The sequence below is a fragment of the Scyliorhinus torazame genome, chromosome 4 (genome assembly GCF_047496885.1).
Source record: "Scyliorhinus torazame isolate Kashiwa2021f chromosome 4, sScyTor2.1, whole genome shotgun sequence".
Taxonomy (NCBI): Eukaryota; Metazoa; Chordata; class Chondrichthyes; order Carcharhiniformes; family Scyliorhinidae; genus Scyliorhinus; species Scyliorhinus torazame.
In genome coordinates this window covers 64,343,249-64,369,125 of record NC_092710.1, presented here as the reverse complement: position 1 = coordinate 64,369,125, position 25,877 = coordinate 64,343,249, and the positions used below count along the sequence as shown (strand labels likewise).

The following is a 25,877-nucleotide window of genomic DNA, read 5'->3' as shown; positions in this document are numbered from 1 at the left end:
AATTTGAATCTATCAGACAAAATCCAAGTTTTGTTCAGTTGACATCTCTCAGTTCAACTGAATATCCAAATTTCAATGAGTATTCGAAACCACTCCCTGCTGGTCTCTTGGTGAGGATTCGGTGCTTTCCTGCTGCGGACTGGGTTCAATTTCGGTCAAGCCATTTTATTAAACAGCTAACCAGTTTGATGCTATCTGTCATGGAAGGAGAATTCTGTTCACGCTGTGTATGGGCCCTGCACCTAAATGCAAATGTGTCAAGCGACAGGTCACCGTTACTGTATCAGGCGAAACTACTAAGTTGAACAAAATGGAAACACCTAACTTCTTGTCCTCAGGTCAGAGCCAGGGTGACGATGAAACGCGGAATCACCTGCATTACCAAAATAAACATTCAATCAAATACACGTCAACTGCCTGGAAGGCAGCTCTGCTCACCATTATACCACATCACTGACAAAAGCTAGGGTGAAGTTAGGCATATGTCTCAAGCTTTTGACAAAGGAGCAACAAGACATAAGGTATTTTACAAGAACATTATCATAAAGCGCAGAAGTAGGCCATTCGGCCCACTGAGTCTGCACCCACCCTCTGAAAGAACATGCTACCTGGGCTCACTCCACGCAACCTCCCCGGACCTGCACATCTTTGGACTGTGGGAGGAATGCCCCGCAGACACGGTGAGAAAGTGCACACTGTACACAGGCACCTCAAGCCGGAATGAAACGCGGCCTCTCGCGCTGTGAGGCAGTGGTGCTAACCACTGCGCCACCGTGACGCTTCTATTGTGGGCAATGAAATAAAGTTGACGCTGAGCCACAGAAGGAGCTATTAGGTCAGCTGCCAAAAGCTTGGCCAAAGAGGTAGATTTTAAGGATCATCTTAAAGAGGAGAGCGAGCGAGATAAGTGGGAGGCTTAGGAAAGGAGTCCAGAACGTTAGACTACAGATTAAAATCGGGTTATACAGAATGTCAAAAGAGCAGAAATCTGGAAGATTTGTTGGGCTGGAGAAGGTTTCAGAGAAAGGGAAGGACGACGTCATGGAAGGATTTGGACGTAAGGATGGGGATTTTAAAACATGCATTTTCGGGACAGGAGCCAGTGTCGATCAGCAAACACGGGGCTGATTGGTGAACTGGACTTGGTTCAGGTGAAGTTCCAGGCCGCAGGAGTCTGGATGAGCACAGCTATATTTAGGGTGGAAGATGGGAGGCCGGCCAGAGGAACACTGGAATGATCAAGTCCAGAATGAACAAAGGCATGGATGAGTCTTTCAACTGCAGGTGAGCTGAGGCATGGCCGGAGTTGGACAATGTTTAGAATGTGGAAATACAATGTATTCAACTGATAACATTCTGTCAGTCCGTCTAATATCACAGTAAGAAGTCTCACAACACCAGGTTAAAGTCCAACAGGTTTGTTTCAAACACTCGCTTTCGGAGCGCTGCTCCTTCCTCAGGTGAATGAAGAGGTGTGTTCCAGAAACACATATATAGACAAAGTCAAAGATGCAAGACGATACTTTGAATGCGAGCATTTGCAGGTAATTAAGTCTGGTGTTAAGAAGTTGTATGACTTCTTTCTGTGCTCACCCCAGTCCAACGCCGGAACCTCCACATCATGTCTAATATCATACAGTTTAGTCAGGGATATTGAGGCGTAATGGATACAGTGTCAGTCATTGCTGAATATTAGGATTATTCCTGTATCTCTGGAATATTATATCAATGCGGAACATTCCACAATTCATTGTGATCAGAAGCGGTACATCATGTTTCAATAACTCCATGAATATAATCATGCTGCACAGTCTTGCTTTTGCGATCCCTCAGCACTCAATCCTGAAAAACCGAGTTCAAATTGGAAAGCCTGTTAATTAAAGGAAACTTCTCCCCGTCGGGGAATTGAACCCCGGTCTCCCGCGTGACAGGCGGGGATACTAACCACTATACTAACGAAGAACAGCTGGTCAACAGCCAATACTGATCATCCAACAATCCAATTTCGGCCACTGAACCAAATCTGTTGAATTCTGTTAATGACCGTCGTACATCCCAGATGAGAATTGGAACACAGTCAGTTCACTGAGAGGAGGTTTCCTGTAATCCGCCCAGTCTCACTCCGAGATATCTGAAGGAAACCCGCAGCCCCTCCAATCTCCGTTTGTGGTTAATTCCTGAATGGAGTGGACCACTCCTTCATTTTCAGATGATTATGTTTAGATCTGAAGTAAACAACGATTTTTCAACATTCGAGAGAATTGTTTGAGTCCTTAACCCGCAGCAATGTTTAATACCTCGTGTTTGACCACCTCAGCGCTGGACTTCTTCATTTATTTTTCGACATGTTTCCCAGTATTGAGTCAGTTTTCTATGTGGACACCAGCCGCACGTGTGTGAAGTGGACCTGTTAACAGGAATTGAATTTGAATCTATCAGACAAAATCCAAGTTTTGTTCAGTTGACATCTCTCAGTTCAACTGAATATCCAAATTTCAATGAGTATTCGAAACCACTCCCTGCTGGTCTCTTGGTGAGGATTCGGTGCTTTCCTGCTGCGGACTGGGTTCAATTTCGGTCAAGCCATTTTATTAAACAGCTAACCAGTTTGATGCTATCTGTCATGGAAGGAGAATTCTGTTCACGCTGTGTATGGGCCCTGCACCTAAATGCAAATGTGTCAAGCGACAGGTCACCGTTACTGTATCAGGCGAAACTACTAAGTTGAACAAAATGGAAACACCTAACTTCTTGTCCTCAGGTCAGAGCCAGGGTGACGATGAAACGCGGAATCACCTGCATTACCAAAATAAACATTCAATCAAATACACGTCAACTGCCTGGAAGGCAGCTCTGCTCACCATTATACCACATCACTGACAAAAGCTAGTGTGAAGTTAGGCATATGTCTCAAGCTTTTGACAAAGGAGCAACAAGACATAAGGTATTTTACAAGAACATTATCATAAAGCGCAGAAGTAGGCCATTCGGCCCACTGAGTCTGCACCCACCCTCTGAAAGAACATGCTACCTGGGCTCACTCCACGCAACCTCCCCGGACCTGCACATCTTTGGACTGTGGGAGGAATGCCCCGCAGACACGGTGAGAAAGTGCACACTGTACACAGGCACCTCAAGCCGGAATGAAACGCGGCCTCTCGCGCTGTGAGGCAGTGGTGCTAACCACTGCGCCACCGTGACGCTTCTATTGTGGGCAATGAAATAAAGTTGACGCTGAGCCACAGAAGGAGCTATTAGGTCAGCTGCCAAAAGCTTGGCCAAAGAGGCAGATTTTAAGGATCATCTTAAAGAGGAGAGCGAGCGAGATAAGTGGGAGGCTTAGGAAAGGAGTCCAGAACGTTAGACTACAGATTAAAATCGGGTTATACAGAATGTCAAAAGAGCAGAAATCTGGAAGATTTGTTGGGCTGGAGAAGGTTTCAGAGAAAGGGAAGGACGACGTCATGGAAGGATTTGGACGTAAGGATGGGGATTTTAAAACATGCATTTTCGGGACAGGAGCCAGTGTCGATCAGCAAACACGGGGCTGATTGGTGAACTGGACTTGGTTCAGGTGAAGTTCCAGGCCGCAGGAGTCTGGATGAGCACAGCTATATTTAGGGTGGAAGATGGGAGGCCGGCCAGAGGAACACTGGAATGATCAAGTCCAGAATGAACAAAGGCATGGATGAGTCTTTCAACTGCAGGTGAGCTGAGGCATGGCCGGAGTTGGACAATGTTTAGAATGTGGAAATACAATGTATTCAACTGATAACATTCTGTCAGTCCGTCTAATATCACAGTAAGAAGTCTCACAACACCAGGTTAAAGTCCAACAGGTTTGTTTCAAACACTCGCTTTCGGAGCGCTGCTCCTTCCTCAGGTGAATGAAGAGGTGTGTTCCAGAAACACATATATAGACAAAGTCAAAGATGCAAGACGATACTTTGAATGCGAGCATTTGCGGGTAATTAAGTCTGGTGTTAAGAAGTTGTATGACTTCTTTCTGTGCTCACCCCAGTCCAACGCCGGAACCTCCACATCATGTCTAATATCATACAGTTTAGTCAGGGATATTGAGGCGTAATGGATACAGTGTCAGTCATTGCTGAATATTAGGATTATTCCTGTATCTCTGGAATATTATATCAATGCGGAACATTCCACAATTCATTGTGATCAGAAGCGGTACATAATGTTTCAATAACTCCATGAATATAATCATGCTGCACAGTCTTGCTTTTGCGATCCCTCAGCACTCAATCCTGAAAAACCGAGTTCAAATTGGAAAGCCTGTTAATTAAAGGAAACTACTCCCCGTCGGGGAATTGAACCCCGGTCTCCCGCGTGACAGGCGGGGATACTAACCACTATACTAACGAGGAACAGCTGGTCAACAGCCAATACTGATCATCCAACAATCCAATTTCGGCCACTGAACCAAATCTGTTGAATTCTGTTAATGACCGTCGTACATCCCAGATGAGAATTGGAACACAGTCAGTTCACTGAGAGGAGGTTTCCTGTAATCCGCCCAGTCTCACTCCGAGAGATCTGAAGGAAACCCGCAGCCCCTCCAATCTCCGTTTGTGGTTAATTCCTGAATGGAGTGGACCACTCCTTCATTTTCAGATGATTATGTTTAGATCTGAAGTAAACAACGATTTTTCAACATTCGAGAGAATTGTTTGAGTCCTTAACCCGCAGCAATGTTTAATACCTCGTGTTTGACCACCTCAGCGCTGGACTTCTTCATTTATTTTTCGACATGTTTCCCAGTATTGAGTCAGTTTTCTATGTGGACACCAGCCGCACGTGTGTGAAGTGGACCTGTTAACAGGAATTGAATTTGAATCTATCAGACAAAATCCAAGTTTTGTTCAGTTGACATCTCTCAGTTCAACTGAATATCCAAATTTCAATGAGTATTCGAAACCACTCCCTGCTGGTCTCTTGGTGAGGATTCGGTGCTTTCCTGCTGCGGACTGGGTTCAATTTCGGTCAAGCCATTTTATTAAACAGCTAACCAGTTTGATGCTATCTGTCATGGAAGGAGAATTCTGTTCACGCTGTGTATGGGCCCTGCACCTAAATGCAAATGTGTCAAGCGACAGGTCACCGTCACTGTATCAGGCGAAACTACTAAGTTGAACAAAATGGAAACACCTAACTTCTTGTCCTCAGGTCAGAGCCAGGGTGACGATGAAACGCGGAATCACCTGCATTACCAAAATAAACATTCAATCAAATACACGTCAACTGCCTGGAAGGCAGCTCTGCTCACCATTATACCACATCACTGACAAAAGCTAGGGTGAAGTTAGGCATATGTCTCAAGCTTTTGACAAAGGAGCAACAAGACATAAGGTATTTTACAAGAACATTATCATAAAGCGCAGAAGTAGGCCATTCGGCCCACTGAGTCTGCACCCACCCTCTGAAAGAACATGCTACCTGGGCTCACTCCACGCAACCTCCCCGGACCTGCACATCTTTGGACTGTGGGAGGAATGCCCCGCAGACACGGTGAGAAAGTGCACACTGTACACAGGCACCTCAAGCCGGAATGAAACGCGGCCTCTCGCGCTGTGAGGCAGTGGTGCTAACCACTGCGCCACCGTGACGCTTCTATTGTGGGCAATGAAATAAAGTTGACGCTGAGCCACAGAAGGAGCTATTAGGTCAGCTGCCAAAAGCTTGGCCAAAGAGGTAGATTTTAAGGATCATCTTAAAGAGGAGAGCGAGCGAGATAAGTGGGAGGCTTAGGAAAGGAGTCCAGAACGTTAGACTACAGATTAAAATCGGGTTATACAGAATGTCAAAAGAGCAGAAATCTGGAAGATTTGTTGGGCTGGAGAAGGTTTCAGAGAAAGGGAAGGACGACGTCATGGAAGGATTTGGACGTAAGGATGGGGATTTTAAAACATGCATTTTCGGGACAGGAGCCAGTGTCGATCAGCAAACACGGGGCTGATTGGTGAACTGGACTTGGTTCAGGTGAAGTTCCAGGCCGCAGGAGTCTGGATGAGCACAGCTATATTTAGGGTGGAAGATGGGAGGCCGGCCAGAGGAACACTGGAATGATCAAGTCCAGAATGAACAAAGGTATGGATGAATCTTTCAACTGCAGGTGAGCTGAGGCATGGCCGGAGTTGGACAATGTTTAGAATGTGGAAATACAATGTATTCAACTGATAACATTCTGTCAGTCCGTCTAATATCACAGTAAGAAGTCTCACAACACCAGGTTAAAGTCCAACAGGTTTGTTTCAAACACTCGCTTTCGGAGCGCTGCTCCTTCCTCAGGTGAATGAAGACGTGTGTCCCAGAAACATAACTATTGACAAAGTCAAAGATGAAAGATTATACTTTCAATGCGAGCATTTGCAGGCAATTAAGTCTGGTGCTAAGAAGTTGTAAGACTTCTTACTGTGCTCACCCCAGTCCAACGCCGGCACCTCCATATCATGTCTAATATCATACAGGGATATTGGGGCATAATGGGTACAGTGTCAGTCATTGCTTCACATTAAGATCATTACTGTATCTGTATCTCTGGAATATTATATCAGTGCAAAACATTCCACAATTCACTCTGATCAGAAGCGGAACATGATGTTTTAATAGCTCCGAGAATATAATCATGCTGCACGGACTTCCTTTTGCGATGCCTCAGCACTCAATCCTGAAAATCCGAGTTCAAATTGGAAAGCCTGTTAATAAAAGGAAACTTCTCTTCGTTGGGGAATTGAACCCCGGTCTTCATCGTGACAGGCAGGGACACTAGCCACTATACCAACGAGGAACAGCTGCTAAGTAGCCAACACTGATCATTGAAAATACATTTTCCGCCATTCAACAAAATATGTTGAGTTATGTTAATGACCATCATACATCCCAGATGAGAATTGGAACACAGTCAGTTCACTGAGAGGAATATTCTTACGATCCGTCCAGTCTCATTCCGAGATAACTGAAGTAAACCCGCAGCCCCTCCAATCTCACAGTTTGTGACTAATTCCTGAATGGATTGTAGCAGTCCTTCATTTTCAGATGATTGTGTTTAGATCTGAAGTAAAACTCGATTTTTCCGCCAATTTCACCAATTAAGACTTGAATTGTTAGAGATGACTTCATATAATTAAATACAGTTTACGGAATTGGAAATCGAATTCGAATTAGATATTTGTAAATAAAACATTTATTTACTTACTTTATCTAAACTCACCATAAACCCGGACAGCTCTCGGGAATCTCCGATCAATCTATTTTACCCTTGTTGTATTTGCTGTTACAGAGACATGAAAAGTTCACTCTGTTTCTCTTAGATGTCTCTCACACTTACCTCTCAGAGGGAAGATGTGGAAATGCCGGCATTGGACTGGGATGAGCACAGTAAGCACTCTTACAACATCAGGTAAAAGTCTAACAGGTTTGTTTTGAATCATTAGCTTTTGGAGCTCCTTCTGCAGGTGAATGAAGAGGTGGGTTCCAGAAACATATATATATCGACAAAATCAAAGATGCAAGATGATACTTTGAATGCAAGTCTTTGTAGGTAATTAAGTCTTTACAGGTCCAGATGGAGCAACTGGAGAGAGGGATAATCACAGGTTAAAGAGGCGTGATTTGTCTTAAGCCACGACATTTTCACAGAGACATGGCTCACTGGACTGCGCCACACAAGCTGTCAGATTCTCAATACACCGGATGGACTGCATGGCGACGCGAAGGGTGGAGGATTTTGCCTGGAACTTCACCTGAACCAAGTCTAGTTCACCAATCAATTCCTACTGGTGTTTGTACATGGCGACCCTGGCGAACTACTGCTCCTCAGACCTGGAATACCTGCTGTGAAGTGCCGCCCATGCTACCTTCCACGGGAGCTCACTTCTGATATCATAGCGATCTACATCCTACCCCAGGCGGAAGTGCGAGATTGACTCTGTTAGAATTGTTCTCGCTCTAGGTCAGAAGAATGAGGTGGGATCTCATGGAAACTTATAAAATTCTAACAGGGCTAGACAGGGTAGATACAGGAAGGATGTTCCCGATGGTGGGTATGTCCAGAATCAGGGATCACAGTCTGAGGATACAGGGCAAATCATTTCGGACAGAGCTGAGGAGACATTTCTTCACCCAAAGAGAGGTGAGCCTGTGGAATTCATTACCAGAGGAAGTAGTTGATGCTAAAACATTGAATATAATGAAGAGGCGGTTAGATATTGCATTTGGGTGAATGGGATCAAAGGTTATGGGGAGAAAGCAGGATTAGGCTATTGCATTGGATGATCAGCCATGATCGTGATAAATGATGGAGCATGCTCGAAGGGCCAAAATGCCTCCTCCTGCTCCTGTGTAACTATGAAGAAGGTGCATGATGAATTGTACTTCTTTTAAAAATTAATTCATGGGATGTGAGAGTTATTGGCCATCGCGTGCATTTAATGGTCAACCACATTGCTGTGGGTCTGGAGTCACATGGAGGCCAGACCAGTAATGACAACAGATTTCCATTTCATGGTCATCTTTGGAGTTTTAGTTCCAGAATGTTTCACTGAATTCAAATTTCACCATCTACCATGGTGGTATTTGAACCTGGGTCCCCAGAGCATGACTCCAGGTTCTGGGGTACTCATAAAGCAACAGCCCCACAATGCCACTGCCTCCCCACATCGTGAAAGTATCAGTGAAACAGAATGCCCAGAGGCCTTGTTCATCATGGCCGGGGTCTTCAACCAGACCAACCTCAAGAACGTACTGCCAAAATTCCACCAACATATTACTTGTCCCACCAGGGGTGCCAACATCCTTGACCACTGCTGCAAAATCATCAAGGACACCTACCGATCAATCCCCTGACCAGACTTCGAAAAATCGGCCCATAAGGCTCTGCACCTTATCCCTTCATTCAACAGAAACGTAAGGGAAGATTCCGGCTAAGAAAGTCATACACTGATGGTCTTAGGCAACAGAAATCTGATATATGACTGTTTGGAGTCACTGGATTAGTCCATATTGAAAAACTCAGCAGCAAACCTAAACTAGTATGCCTACAGTGTCACAAACTTCATCAGCAAGTGTGCCGAAGATTGCATGCCAAACAAGGTAGTACGTACATTCCCCAACTGGAAATCACAGTTTAATCAGGAGATTCACTCTCGACTGAAGGCCAGGTCTGAGGCATTCAAGACAGGCGACCTGACCTATACAAGAAATCTAGATGCGACCTCCACAAAGCCATCAGGGATGCCAAGAGACAATACCAAAGTAAGCCAGAGTCACAGACTAACGACACGGCCACTCGTAGGCCGTGGCAAGGCTTAAACAACATAACGGGCTACAAAGCAAAGCTGAATAGAATCTTCAGCAGCAGCGTACCCCTCCCCAATTAACTCAATGCATTCTGTCGCTTCGTTCGAGCAGGAAACCAAAAAAATTGTTGTCAACTTCCCCAGCAGTCTCGGACACACCCATACCTACCTAGAGCATCTCGACAACAAGGACTCCTATGTCAGACTCTTGTTCATTGACTAAAGCTCTGCTTTCAACACCATAATCCCAGCCAAGCTCATAACAAAACTCCAAAACCTCGGACCTCACTCCTCCCTCTGCAACTGGGTCCTTGGCTTCCTGACTCATAGACCACAAACAGTAAAGATAAACAACAATACCTCTTCAATGATCGTCCTCAATACCGGGGCGCTGCAAGGCTGCCTACTTAGCTCCTTCCTATATACCCTATACACACCAGACTGTGTGGCAGAATGTGGCTCCAACTCCATCCACATGTTTGCTGATGACACGACCATAGTGAGTCAGAGTACCGGAGGGAGATAGAGAACTTAATAACGACAACGTTCTCTCCTTCAATGTCAGCAAAACTAAGGGGATGGTCATTGACATCAGGAAGTGAAGGATCGTACATATATCTATCTGCATCAATGGTGCCGATGTGGATATGCTTAACAGCTTCCAATTCCTAAGTGTACAAGTCACCAGCAATCCGTCCTGGTCCATCCACATCGATGCTAAGACCAAGAAAGCCTTTCCTCCTCAGAAAATTCGGGATGCCCGGATTGACTCTCAGAATTTTTACGACAGAGAATCGTGGCCACAGCCCATTCCTCGTGATACCACACCCCATCCATTGACTCTGTCTACATCTCCTGCTGAACTGATCTCTCCATGCATCATCTCTACTGAGTAGTACTGCGCTCCATATGTTTCACCGGATGACAATGACTATGTATTTGCATTGTGTATTTATGTATGTCCTATGCTTTTACATGTATGGTACGATCTTTCCGTTCACAGAACAATAATTTTCACTGTGCCTCGGTACACGTGACAATAATTTGAATCGAAGTCCAAACCTGAATTGTGGACTCAACACCAGGCAGATCAGAATTCAATTCCTCTCTCCAAAGATTCTCCACCTACTGCCTCGCTAATGCTTTCAAATGTCTTTCTGCCTTATTTGGCTCCACCCACTAATCACCTCACTCCGCAAACCGAAAAACAAATGACCTCTGCAGAGTGCAAAACACATTAACTCCCCAGGGACTACCCCAGTCAAATCACAATCCATTAGCCTCGAATAAAAAACACATTCCATTCCCTATTTCACCTTCTGGCTGGTAAAAATACCCAGCCCCTATTGCAGTCAAAGACATTTCAAACCATGATACTAACCCTTAAATTGCACCATACTTAGACTCCAATATTGCTAACGTCTTCCAGTCGTCACAGTGGTCTACGTTTAACAATCTCTAATAGTACAAGAGAGTGATGAATTCATTCTGGACCATTCAATCTCCGGTGCATGTGAAAGAAACGTTCAGTGACTCCCTGCCTCACTGCTTATTGCGTGCAATGCCTTAGTTACAGAAACGGCAACGGGCAGAGGATCATATCAACAGAGGTAGATCGTGTGGATCTTCAAACCTGCTCACTGCCTTCAATGTGACGGAGTGTGGGATTCAAATGTCTGATTAAAGAAATGGTTTCTCATTATTCTAAGCTGCAGAAAGTATAGACTCATTTTATCAATGTGTCCTCTGAACCCTGGAATAAAACTCGGGATCAGGCCGATATTTTAACAATTAACGCAATCTCAATAAGAGGTATTGCTCTGCAAGATAAAGACTCCAAAACGGCACGTGTTCATTTATTTCCAATCCCTTGGAACAAAGGTTGTCGAGGAGAGTCAGGGAAGGTGCGGGGGAAGTGCAGGGGAGATGTCAATCAATGGATCACCGAGGTTTTGCAATTTTAACAATTTAGGGAGGGGGAGATGTCAATCAATGGATCACCGGGGCTTTGCAACCTTAACAATTTTTTGGGAATGCAAAATCAGCATTATTGTCCAATATAAACAGATCTGGTCAAAGCACAAAATTCTTAAAGCAGAAATTTCAATTAAAACCAAATTGTTCAGTAAAGGGCAGAAGCAGCAAATACACCAATCTGAAGTAAACACAGAAATATCTGAACTGCCATAAGCACAATGTCTTCCTGGCACTATCAGAGGCTGATGTTTCTCCCGATTTTCGGTATGAAATGAACAGTTTGAACAAAGAACAAAGAAATGTACAGCACAGGAACAGGCCCTTCGGCCCTCCAAGCCCGTGGCGACCATGCTGCCCGTCTAAACTAAAATCTTCCACACTTCCTGGGTCCGCATCCCTCTATTCCCATCCTATTCATGTGTTTGTCAAGATGCCCCTTAAATGTCACTATCGTCCCTGCTTCCACCATCTCCTCGGGTAGCGAGTTCCAGGCACCCACTACCCTCGGTGTAAAAAAACTTGCCTCGTACATCTCCTCTAAACCTTGCCCCTCTCACCTTAAACCTATGCCCCCTAGTAATTGACCCCTCTAACCCAGGGAAAAGCCTCTGACTATCCACTCTGTCTATGCCCCTCATAATTTTGTAGACCTCTATCAGGTCGCCCCTCAACCTCCTTCGTTCCAGTGAGAACAAACCAAGTTTATTTAACCGCTCCTCATAGCTAATGATCTCCATAGCAGGCAACATTCTGGTAAATCTCTTCTGCACCCTCTCTAAAGCCTCCACATCCTTCTGGTAGTGTGGCGACGAGAATTGAACACTTTACTGCAAGTGTGGCCTAACTAAGGTTCTATACAGCTGCAACATGACTTGCCAATTCTTATACTCAATGCCCCGGCCAATGAAGGCAAGCATGCCGTATGCCTTCTTGGCTGTGGTGTTTTTGACACAGATGGTGTAATGGAGCACTAAATCAGGCAGTGGGATTGTGTTGTTGCACAACATTTGAGAGAATTGTTTAAGTCCTTAACCGCAGCAATGGGAAACACCTCGGGCGAGATTCTCTGACCCTGAGGCTAAGTGTTGACGCCGTCGTAAACGCCACCACTTTTCTCGACGGCGTCAACTTGCCCTCAGGAGCAGCGATTTTGACCCGGACAGTGGGCCAGCATGGCACTGGAGCAACCCACGCCACTCCAGCTGCCGATCCTGGCGTCAGATGGGCGCCAGTGGTCTGCGCATATGGAGTGGCTCCCCTCTCCGCACCCGCCCTGACGCAACATGGTGTAGGGCGACAGGGGCCAGCGCGGAACAAAAGAGACCCCCCAGCCTGAGAGGCCGGCTTGCCGATCGGTAGGCCCCGACCGCGGGCCAGGCCACAGCGGAGGCCCGCCCTGCGGTGGGACCCTCTTTCCCCCACCAGGCCATCCCCCGATGCATGCACGTCGAGGGCACGCCGGGTAAGACCACATGTGGATGGCGTGGCTGCTCGGCCCATCCCGGATGGAGAATCGCAGGGGGCGGGGGTACCGTAGAGCGGCCCCCAACCGGCGCCGCGCCGAACGCGCAGGCGCCAATGGCCATTCTCCGGCCCGGCCTGGGCTGAGAGTGTCCCACCTCTCGTGTTTCACCACCTCAATGCCAGAATTTCTCATTTATTTTTTGTGTATGTTTGCCAGTATGGAGTCAGTTTTCCGTGTGGAGACCAGCTGCATGTGTGTAAAGTGGATCTGTTAACAGGAGACTCAGGAATTGAATTTAAATCTATAAGACAAAGTCAAAGGTTTGTTCAGTTGACATGCTGTCAGTTCAACTGAATTTCCAAATTTCAATAAATCTTCGAAACCGCTCGCTGCGGTCTAGTGGTTAGCATTCGGTGATTTCACCGCTGCCGCCCGCGTTCAATTTCGATCAAGACATTTTATTAAACAGCTAACCGGTTGGATCCTACCTGTCGGGGAAGGTGAATTCTGTTCACGCTGTGTATGGGCCCTGCACCTGCGAAAGCAAATGTGTCAAGAGTCAGGTCACCATCAGTGTCTCATACGAATCTGAGAAGCTCGACAAGATGGAAACAACTAACCTCCTGTCCTCAGGTCAAAGACAGGGAGACAGTAAAATGCGGAATCATCTCCATTAACTTGAAAAACATTCGCTGCGAATCAAACCGACGTCTACCCCCTGACTAGAACCCAATCACTAGAATGATTGGGAGTAGGTTGATTTGATCTTTGTTTCAGACTAGTTCAGCACAACATCGTGGGCCGAAGGGCCTGTACTCTGCTGTACAGTTCTATGTTCTTGCTCTAACCGCCTGGAAGACAGCTCTGCTCACCCCTATTCCACATCACTGACAAAAGCTGGGTGAATATGTCCCAGGCTTTTGACAAAGGAGTAAGAGGTCATAAGGTATTTTGGAAAAAGATTAGCATACAACGCAGAAGGAGGCCATTCGGCCCATCGAATGCACTCACATTCTGAAAGAACACGCTACCTGGACTCACTGCCTGTCACCCCACCGAACCTGCACATTTTTGGACTGCGAGAGGAATCCCACGCAGACAGGGTGAGAAAGTACAAACTGCACACAGACAACTCAAGCCGGAATAGAACCTGGCCCCTGGCGCTGTGAGGCAACAGTGCTAACCACAGCGCCACGGTGACGCCCCGAATTGTGGACGATGAAATAAAGTTGATGCTGAGCCACAGAAGAAGATATTAGGTTAGTGACAAAAGGTTGGTCAAGGTACTAGATTTTAAGAACCATGTTAAAGAGGAGAGGGAGCGAGTTTAGGAAGGGAGACCAGAGATTAAAATCGTGAAAGTACAAAATGCCAAAAGAGCAGAAATCTGGAAGATTTGTTTGGCTGGAGGACATTACAGTAAAAGGGAAGGACGATGTCATGGAGGGATTTGAATGTCAGGATGGGGATTTTAAAACTGCGGCATTGCCCAGCCAGCAGCCAGTGTAGGTCAGAAGCACAAAGCTGATTGGGAACTGGACTTGGTTCAGGTGAAGTTCCAGGCAGCAGGAGTCTGGATGAGCACAGGTGTATGTCGGGTGGAAGATGGGAGGCCGGCCCGGGGAACACTGGAATAGTCCAGAGTGAACAAAGTGGTGGGTGAGGTTTCAGCAGCAGATGGGCTCAGGCGGGGTCTGATTTGGACAATGTTAAGGATGTGGAAGTACAGTGAATACACCTGATAACATTCTGTCAGTCTGTCTAATATCAGAAAAATTGGGGGTGAAATTGATACAGTGTCAGTCATTGTTTAATATTAGGATTGTTCCTGTATTTGTTTCTCTGGACTATCATATCAGTGCAGAACATTCCACAATTCACTGTGATCGTAAGTGGTACATAATGTTTCAATTACTCCCAGAATATAAACATGTAGCACAGACTGTGGACATTCGGCCCCTTTTGCCTATGCAATCCCTCTGCACTCTGTGTCCTGAAAAACCGAGTTGCAAATCGAACTCCTTTCGATTTACTGTTAATAAAAGTTTCTCCCCGTCAGGGAAATGAACCTTGGTCTCTCGCGTTACAGGCAGAGATACTAACCACTATACTAACAAGGAATAGCTGCTAAATCGGCAGCACTGATCACTCAACAATCTAATTTCTGCAACTCAACAAAATATGCTGAATTTTGTTAATGACCGTCATTAATCCCAGATGGGAATTGGAACACAGTCAGTTCACTGAGAGATTTCCTGTAATCCGTCCAGTCTCACTCCGAGATAACTGAAGTAAACCCGCAGCCCCTCCAATCTCACAATTTGTGGCTAATTCCTGAATGGATTGGACCACTCCTTCATTTTCCGATGATCATGTTTATATCTGAAGTAAAACTCGGATTTTTCTTCCCAATTTTACCAAGTAAGACCATACTTGTTTGAGATGATTCGTTGTAATTAAAGAGAACTCACAGAATTGGAATTGAATTAGAATTAGATTTGTGTAAAGAACGCAATCATTTATTTACCTTACCTAAACTGACCATAAACTTAAATACCTCTTAGAAATCTCCCATCAATCTATTTTACCCTTGTTGTATTTGCTGTTAGTAACTCGAAAGATTCACTCTGTTTCTCTTAGATTTCTCTCAGACTCTCAGAGGGAAGTAAGAGGCTGCTCTGTGCTCTGTGCCCACCCCTGCCTCACCGGACTGTGCCATGCAACCTGACAGCTTCTCAATGCACTGGGTCGACTGCACAGGGGCATCGAACAAAGCAAAGGGTGGAAGGGTTTGTCTCATAATTCATTCCTATTTGTGCTGGGACATGGCAACGCTGGGAAACTACTGCTTTCCGGACCTGGAATACCTGACTGAAATACCGACCGTACCACCTTCAAAGTGAGTTCATTTCTGCCATCATCACGGCAGTCTACATCCCGTCCCAGGCTGAACAGGAGAAGGCAATTCATGAACTGTACACCAACACAAATAGTCTGTCCTGAGGAGTGGTATATTGGCAAGACCATGCAGATGCTGCGACAATGGATGAAGGGACATCGCGTGACAATCGCCAGGCAGGAATGTTTCCTTCCAGTCAGGAGGCGAGGGGCACACTGCCCCCTACGCTAGCACAGGCCCCAAACTCGCTGATACCTTAGAAAGATAAAGATTCCACGGAATGTGGGTCATACAGACCCATCTCGCTGCTGAACACAGGTGCCACAATACTAGCCAAAATCCTAGCCAAAAGCCTAGAAGACTGCAGACCAGAAGTGGCCGCAGAGGACCAGACGTGTTTAGTCAAAGATAGGCAGCTAAACTCGAACATCAGGCGCCTGCTAAACGGGATAATGACCCCATCCAGGGAGAGAACACCAGAGGTGATCATCTCCCCAGACACAGAAAAGGCCTTCGACTGGGTCGAATGGAAATATCTCATCGAGGTACTGGAGCAGTTTGTGCTTGGAACAGGGTTCACCTCCTGGGTAAATCTCCTGTACAACACTCCCATGGTGAGCGTACGGACCAACAACACCAACTCCCGATACTTCCAGATGCTCTGTGGCACCAGACAAGGATGCCCACTGTCCCCGCTGCTGTTCGCTCTAGCGATCGAACCATTAGCAATTGCTCTCAGAGCAGCAAAAAACTGGAGGGGGATTCAAAGGGGCGGAAGAGAGCACAGAGTCTCACTCTATGCAGATGACCTGCTCCTCTACATTTCGGACCCACAAAGCAGCTTGGACGGAATCATCGCGCTCCTGAAAGAGTTTGGTGCGTTCTCGGGCTACAAATTCAACATGAGGAAAAGCGAGATCTTCCCGGTACACCCACAAGGAGGGGGGGGGGCAGCACTAATGGGACTGCTGCTTAAACAAGCCCAACACAAATTCCGCTACCTGGGGATCCAAATAGCCCATGACTGGAAAGACATCCACAAATGGAACCTCACCAGTCTGACAGAGGAAGTAAAAAAGAACCTGCAAAGGTGGAACACACTCCCACTCTCCCTCGCGGGGCGAATCCAGATGATCAAAATGAACATTTTCCTACTTAGATCCAAACCGATCTACATCCCCATGGACTTTTTCAAAGCACTAGACAAACTAATCATGGCATTCGCATGGGGGGGGGGGGGGTGGTGGAGAATGCTAGGATCCCATAGAAGGTCCTAAAAAAAACAAAATCCAGGCGGGGGCAAGCCCTCCCAAATTCTACCACTGAGCGACGAGGGCCGAGCGAATAACGCGATGGATCAAGGAGCCAGAAGCCGAGTGGGTGCGCGCGGAAGAGGCCTCCTGCAAGGGAACCTCCCTCCAGGCCCTCGTTACGGTGGCTCTCCCAACCCCACCCAAAAAACACTCCAGCAGCCCGGTGGTGATAGCCACCCTCCAGTCCCGGAACCAACTACGGCAGCAATTTGGCCTGACCAAAATGGCGGACAAAGCTCCCATCTGAAACAACCATAGGTTCACACCAGCGCTGACAGACGGCACCTTTAAATAGTGGCGACAGGACAGAGGGACACTGACCTGTACACAGACGGCAGGGTCACAACAATGGACGAACTGACAGAGAAATTCCAGGTAGGCTGGAGGAATGAGCTAAGGTACCTGCAACTCAAAAACTTCCTACAAAAGGAGAAAAGGACGTATCCACAACCGCCACGACAGACATTACTGGAAGAGTTACTGGACGCAAGCATCCTCGATAAAGGGAACTGTAGCGAAATATATGACCGACTGGTGGAAAGGGCCGACACCGTACTGGACGCAACAAGAAAGAAATGGGAGGAGGCCTTGGGATTGAAATAGGGTGGGAACTCTGGAACGAAGCACTGCATAGGGTCAACTCCACCGCCACGTGCGCAATGCTCAGCCTGATGCAACTAAAAGTGGTACATAGAGCCTACTTAACAAGAACTCGTATGAGTAGGTTCTTCCCGGAGGTGGAGGATAGATGTGAACGGTGCCAAGGAGGCCCGGCCAACCACACCCACATGTTCTGGTTCTGCCCCAGACTTGCGGGTTACTGGACAGCCTTCTTCGAGGCAATGTCCAAAGTGGTGGGGGTGAGGGTGGAGCCAAGCCCGAAAGAGACGGTCTTCGGGGTATCAGACCAGCCAGATCTATTCCTGGGGAGGAGGGTGGAGGCCCTTGCGTTTGCCTCCCTGATCGCCCGCCATAGAATCCTGATCGGCTGGTGGTCAGCAGCACCATCCAAAGCTGCAGACTGGCTGTCCGACCTCTCAGAATCTCTCCAAATGGCGAAAATCAAATTCGCCATCCGAGGGCCAGGTGACAGCTTCCACAGAATGTGGGAGCCATTCACCCAATTGGTCTGGGGCCTGTTTGTGGCCAACGAACAAGCAGAAGAGTAGCCAGGCAGCCAAGAATCAGGGGAAAGTAGCCGAGGCAAGGGAGGGATTGATAGACGGGGGGGAGGGAGGGGGGAAAGCAGCTAAACCTAAGAGAAAAGAAAGGCGAATCACAGGAGAAGGGGAGGGGAGAGGGGGTGGAAGAGGGAGGAGACAGGGAACAATAGAGGGGAACCAGTGAGGTGGGGGGGAGGCAAGGGAATGACAGCCGGGAGGAGGGCACGGGAAACAGTAACCAACTTGGCACCTACAGGAGCTGAGAACAAGGAAAGTCCAGGCGAAAGACAGGATGAACGGCTGAAGCGGAGGTGAACGCGAGATGACAACGGCAGCGAAAATCATCCGGGAGACGCAAGCGACAACACCAACACCAGATCCATTCATGTATTGCCCTCTGTAATTGTTCTGTACTTGTTTCAGAGCTGCTGTTGTTGAGCTGGCATATAATACCCTACCAGTTATTTTATGCTAACTTTTTTTTAGTTGTTTTTTGTGCATGTTCCCTTCTCTGTGTATACATATGTATTCTATTTTGTGTACACAACGGTAAATATACTTTTTTCAAAAACCCAATAAAAAACATTTATAAAAAATAATATATGGTTGTGGAGCCCACCTCTTCGCTCACCTGATGAAGGAGCTGTGCCCTGAAAGCTAGTGATTCGAAATAAACCTGTTGCACTTTGACCTGGGGTTTTAAGACTTCTTATTCTGCCCACTCTAATCTAATGCCAGAATCTCCACATCATGACCGCTATAAACATCAGTGAAACAGAATGCCTGGAGGCCTTGTTCATTGTGGCCCGGGAGTTGAAATACGCCAACCTCAAGAGTGTAGAGCCAAATTTCTACCAACACATATCTTGTCCCACCAGCAGTTCCAACATCCTTGACCACTGCTACACAAACATCAAAAATGCCTACTGATCAATCCCCGTTCGCACATCATAAAATCAGACCATAAGACGGTGCTCCTTCTCCTGGCATAAAAGCAGAAAGTAAAGCGGGTGAATTCAGTTAAGAAGGCCGTGCAGTTCCGAGGTAACAGAAAAGCTCCTGCATGACTTTTTGGAGTCAGTGGAGTGATCCATCTTCAAGAACTCAGACGCCAACATAAACGAGTATGCACCACCGTCACAGACTTCACCAGCAGGTGTGCAGGAGATTGCATGCCAAACAAGGTAGGAAGCATGTTCCCCAACCGGAAACCAAAGTTTAACTGGGAAGGCCAGATCCGGGGCATTTAAGACAGGCGACTCTGAGCTCTAAATTAAATCCAGGTACGACGTCCGCAAAACCATCTGTGTTGACAAGAGACAAGACCAGACTAAGCTAGAGTCACAGACTAATGATACTGCCAGTCGTCAGTTGTGTCAAGGTTTAAACAGAGTAACGGGCTACAAAACAAGGCCGAGAAGAATCAGCAGCAGCAGCACCAGCCCAACAGCCGCTTTACCCCCATCGCCTTACCCCCAACCTTACCTCCCCACCATACCCGCTGCCTTACCCCCTGGCTTACCCCTGCCTTACCCCCCCCGCTTTACCCACCCACCTTACCCCCCTGCCTTACCCTCCACCTTGGCCCCCCACCGTACCACCCCCGCTCCGCCTTACCAGCCCCCGCCTTACCACCCCCCAGACTTACCTGCCACCATGGCCTTACCCTCCCCTTACGTCCATACGCCCACCTTACCCCTCCCAACTTATCTCTCTGCTCTACCCCCCCACCTTACCCCCCGGCTTTACCCACCCACCTTACCCTCCACCTTGCCCCTCCACCTTACCACCCCCCAGCCTTACCCATTACCAAGGCCTAACCCTCCCCTTACGCCCATACGCCCACCTTACCACCCCGCCTTACCCACCTGCCTTACTCCCCCGCCTTACCACACCACCTTATTACCTCCCGCCTTACTACCCCCGCCTCTCCACCCCGCCTTATCACCCCCAACCCTTACCCACCCCGCATTACCACCCTCCCCCTTACGCTCCCCACCTTACGCCCTCCCCAACTTACCGCCCCACTTTACCCCCTTGCCTTACCTTCCCGCCGAATCCACCGCCTTACCTCCCATATTAACCCCCCGGCTTTACCAACCCCCCCCCTACCCCCCGCCTAACCACCTTGAATTACCCCCCAGCCTTTGCACCCCCCATCCCACCTTACTCCCCTGCCTTATCACCCCCCACCTCGCCTTAACCGCCCCCACAGCCTTACCCCCATCTTACTCCACCAGCCTCACCCCCCACCATCCACCATACCACCCACCTGCCTTACCCGTCCCCACGACCTTACCCCCGACTTACCCCCTAGACTTACCGCCCCCCCCAACATTTCCCCCCACTTTACCCCCTCCGCCTTACCACCTGCCTTACCCAGCCCGAGCCTTACCCCCATCTTACCTCCATGTTACGCCACCCCACCTTATCGCCTCCATCTTGCCGCCTGCTTTACCCAACCCCAGCCTTATCCCCCCCTGTCTTATCGCGCCACCTTAGAGCCCCGCCTTCCACCCCCACCTTACCCTCCTGCCTTACCCTCCTGGCTTACCCCCCATGTTATGAGCCCCACCTTACACCCCTGCCTTATCCCCCTCCACATTATCCCCCTGCCTTACCCCTGCCGAACTCCTCCCCACCTTACCCCCCTCACACACCGCCACCTCACACCCCCATGCCTTACCAACCCCCGTCTTAGGCCCCCCCCGTCTTACCCCTGCCTTACCCCATCGCCTTACCCCTTCACCTTATCCCCGCCTTACTCCCCTTGCCCCCCTGCTTTACACCCCCACCTTACCCCCCGTTTTACCCAGCCGGCCTTACCACCCCCGACTTACCTCCTCCGCCCCACCTTACCCACCCTGCCTTACCGCCCCCCCATCTTACCACTCTGCCTTAACACTCCCACCCCGCCTTACCCACTCTGCCTTACCCACCCCCCTGCATTACCCCCCCCACCTTACACCCCCCCCACCTGACCCCCCACCTGACCACTGCCCCGTCATACCACCCCCTCACCTTACCTTACCAACCCCCACCTTACCACCCCACCTTACCACCCCCCTGAATTACCACCCCCACCCCACCTTCTCAACCCCCCCAGCTTATCATCTCTCCGCCTTTCCACACCCCCGCCTTACCCGCCCACATGGCCTTACCCCCCCCGCCTTACCACCCCGACTTACCCCTCCACCTTACACTCCTGCCTTACTCCCACGCCTTTCCCACTGGTCTTACCACCCCACCTTATCCCCCCAACCTTACCATCCACACCCCGCTTTAACCCCCGCCTTACCACCCCCCACCTCACCTTACCCGCCACACAGCCTTACCTCCCCCCCCAGCCCGTTTTCCCACCCCAGCCTGCTATACATTTAAAACTTCTGATACGTTCGACCAGGTTACTTACTAAAAGTTTTACTCAGGTGTCTTTATTTATGATATGAACAAAGGGAAAACAGCTTCACAGTTTAAATCAATTTTATTCACAATTCTATTACTCAAGAAAATATGACTCAGGCTCACAGCTGAGCTTTGGGTTTTACCCGCACTTAGCAAAGGAGGCTGGCAGGCTTCGATCACTCAATGTTGATCTCTGGGTTCAAACCCCAGGGCCCTTTCTTCTTGCGATGGTTGTGCCTGGGGAACTCCCAGGTTCTCTCTCAAGTTCTGTTCAATGCTGCTTTCTTAAACTGGGAAGCTTGGATTGAGTCATATGTATATGCCCACCACCGGCCATTGTCCTAGCCAGACCCCACTTGTTTATCGATGGTGGTTCAATCAAGACCCATTGTCCTCTGAAACTTCCCTTTGTCTTACCAGCCATCAGCTCATTCAGGAGTCTAATGGCTTCTTTTGTCTGTCCTTCGCCCTGCTGCAAAGTTGATCACCTGTGTCTGGATGTTTGTTACATATTCAGAGACTTGGAGTGGGTAAACACAGTCCATATCACAATAACAGGTTTATGCTTCGACTTGAGTGCTTTTGCAGCCAGTATGGATTCCAGCCAGGGTTTCATGAGGCAGTTTCTGTTCCTGGTCCATGTGCATCCCCTCAGCATGCCTTTGGTACCACATGCCTTATCTCTCCGCTTTACTCTCCCATCTTAACCCCGCTTTATTCCCCCCACCTTACAGCACAACCCCACCTTGCCACCCTCCGCCTTACCACACCCCACCTTACCACTCTCGCCATACCACCCAACTGCCTTACCTGCACCCATGACCATACCCCCAACACCCCCACCGCCTTACCCCTTGCATCACCCCCACCTTATCCCCTCCGCCTTACTCCCCACCTTACCCAACCCCAGCCTTACCCCCTGTCTTACCCCTGCACCTTAACCCCCGTCTTACCCCCACCACCTTCCCCCACTGCCTTATCCGCCCACCTTACCTACCCACCTTACCCTCCCGCCTTACCCTCCCGCCTTACTCACCCGCCTTACCCCACGCCTTATCCCCCCAGCCTTATCCCCTACACCTTACTCCCCCGCCTTACTCCCTGCCTCACCCCCCCACCTTACCAACCCCCATCTTACCCCCCCACCTTACCCCCGCCACCTTATCCACCCCTACACCCCGCCTTACCCTCCTCTTTGCCCCCCGCCTTACCACCCTCACCCGGCCTTACCATCCCCACCTTGCCTTACCACCCCCCACATTCCCACGCCCCCGCCTTATCAGCCCCCGCCTTACCACCCCCGCCACCTTACCCCCATGCCTTATCCCTCACCTTACCCCCCACTTTACCCCCCTGCCTTACTCCCCTGGTCTTACCTCCCCGCCTTACCCACCTGTCTTATCCCCCCGCCTTACCCCATCGCCTTATGCCCACGCCTTATCCCACGTGAACCCCGGCTTTACACTTTCCCACCTTATACCTCCCACCTTACCGCCCTCTGCCTTCCCCCCCCCCCACTTTACCCTCCCAGCCTTACCAGCTGCCTTACCCCCCACCTTACACCCCCCCCCGGTTTTACCAGCCACTTTACCCCACCACCTTCCCCCAAGCCTTAAACTCCCCCTTACCCCCGCCTTACCACCCACCTTACACCCAGCCTTACCCCCGCCTTATGCCCACTGCCTTACGCCCATGCCACACCCCCACCTTAATCCCCCCACCTTGCCCCCCCACCTTACACCCCCCACCTTACACTCCTGCCTTAACTCCCAGCTTGCCCCCCCTCCGCCTTATACCCTGTCATGATATGCAAACTTGCAGCTGATGAACACATAGCATAGGACACGACCAATGGGCAGTCGGGACACTCAGGGTGGTATCTCCCCCCCACCCCGCCTTACCAATCCGCACCTTCACACCCCCCCCCCCCCCGCCTTACCCACCACCACGGCCTTCACCCCCCCTAGCCTTACCGTCGACTTACCTCCACCTTACCCTTCCGCCTTACTCCCCCGCCTGACTCCCCACATTACTCCCCCACCTTATTCCCCTGCCTTACCCCTCCTGCCTTACCCCCTTCATACCACCCTGCCATACCTCCCCCTTAGCCCCCCACTTACCTTCCAGCCTTGCCTCCCCGTCTTATCCCTCCGCTTATCCACCCCACTTTACACAACTGCCTTACCCCTGCCTTACCCCACCCCACCTTGCCCCACGCAATAAGCACCCCCCGCCTCAACCCCCCCCTCCCAGCCTTATGCCGTCTGCCTTACCCCCTTGACTTACCACTCCCACTCCGCCTTACCAACCCCGCCTTACCACCCACCTTACCCCCACATCTTAACCCCGCCTTACACCCTGCCTTACCCCACCCCACTTGCCCCCCGCTCTACCCCCAACCTTACCCTCCCCGCCTTACCCACCCGCCTTACCCTCCATGCCTTACCCACCTGCCTTACCCTCCCTGCCTTACCCCCCCCCCACCTTACCCCCCACATTACCCCCCCGGCCTTACCAGCCACCTTACTGCCCCGCCATATCCCCCCCGCCTCACTCCCCTTGCCTTAACCCACCAGTTTACCACCTTGCCTTAACCTCCAGCCTTACCACCCCCACCCTGCCTTACCCCCCCCCCCCACCTCCCGACCACTGACGTAAGGCTCGCTGGCCTATAATTTCCTGGATTATCCCTGCTGCCCTTCTTAAACAATGGAACGACATTGGCTACTCTCCAGTCCTCTGGAAATTCACCTGTAACCAATGAGGATACAAAGGTTACTGTCAAGGCCCCAGCAATTTCCTCCCTTCCCTCCCGAAGTATTGTGGGGAAGATCCCATCAGGCTCTGGGGACTTATCTATTTAATGATTTTTAAGATGTCCAAACACTCCTCTTTCTTAATATCAACATGACTCAGAATATCTACACACTCTACCCTATACTCCTCATCCACCGAGTCCTTCTGTTTGGTGAATACTGAGGCAAAATATTAATTTAGTATCGCTACCATTTCCTTTGGTTCCATATATAGATTCCCTACAATATCCTTGAATGGACCAACCCTTTCTCTGGCTACCCTCATGCTCTTCACATATGAATAAAACGCCTTAGGATTTTCCTTAATTCTGTTTGCCAATGACAATTCATGACCCCTTTTAGCCTTCCTAACTCCTCCCTTAAGTTCCTTCCTACTTGCATAATATATTCTTCAAGGGCTTTATCTGTCCTAAGCCTTTTAGACCTTATAAATGCTTCCTGTTTCTTTTTGACAAGATTCATAATCTCCCTCGTTATCCAGGGTTCCCTATACTTGCCACCCTTATCTTTCATCCTCACAGGTACATGCCGGTCCTGAATTCTAATCAACTGACATTTGAAAGCCTCCCCCATGCCGGATGTTGATTTTCGCTCGAACAGCCTCACACAGTCAACACTCTCCAGATCCTGCCTAATGCTATTGTAATTAGCCTTCCCCCAGTCTAACACCTTCACCTGAGGACCACTCTTCATTTTTTTGATAAGCAGTTTAAAACTTACAGAATTATGATCACGTTCCCGAAATGATCTCCTACTGAGACTTCGATGACCTGGCCTGGCTCATTTCCCAGCAGCAGGTCTAATATGGCCCCTTCCCGAGTTGGGCTGTTTACATATTGTTTCAAGAAACCCTCCTGGTCGCTCCTTACAAATCCTGCTCCATGTATGCCTCTAGCAGTAAGTGTGTCATAGTCAACATAGGGAAAGTGAAAATCACCCACCACGGCAACCCAATTGTTTCTACATCTTTCCAAGATCTGTCTGCCTGTCTGCTCCTCTATCTCGTTGGCTGTCAGGAAGTCTGTAGTAAATCCCCAACATTGTGACAGCACCCTTTCTATTCCTGAGCTCTACCCAGAATGCCTCGCTGCCTGAACCCTCCAAGGTGTCCTCCTTCAGCGCAGCTGTGATATTCTCCTTAACCAATAATGCAACTCCCCCACCCCTTTTGCAACCCCTCTAACCTGCCTGAAGCATCTAAGTCCTGGAATTTTTAGTTGCCAATCCTGTCCCTTTTTCAACCATGTTTCTGTAGTAGCAACAGCATCATAATTCCACGTACTAATCCAAACAGAGGACCAGTGTGACTCAGTGAGCAGCTCTCGCACATCATACCGAACAGATATCTCTTTCTGCATTGTTGGAATAATTGACCGATTATTTAACGGAAAGCGGTCGCTTTCCCCACGATATCCCATGTCCCCGAAACAGATCTACCAATCTCGCTAATTTCCCCAGGGGCTGTGAATGCGCATGCTCCCCAGGCCACCCGCGCGGCATTCCAGGTGGCTCTTTTGTTGTACAT

General features: G+C 49.0%; 2 non-coding genes across 2 annotated transcripts; both read right to left on the bottom strand.

Annotated features, from left to right (window-relative positions):
- Positions 1 to 1,890: 1,890 nt before the first annotated feature.
- Positions 1,891 to 1,962, bottom strand: trnad-guc (transfer RNA aspartic acid (anticodon GUC)). Its single transcript has one exon. It is a non-coding gene; the product is annotated as a tRNA-Asp (tRNA).
- A 2,351-nt stretch (positions 1,963 to 4,313) lies between these two features.
- On the bottom strand, positions 4,314 to 4,385 carry trnad-guc (transfer RNA aspartic acid (anticodon GUC)). Its single transcript has one exon. It is a non-coding gene; the product is annotated as a tRNA-Asp (tRNA).
- Between the last annotated feature and the right edge of the window lie 21,492 nt (positions 4,386 to 25,877).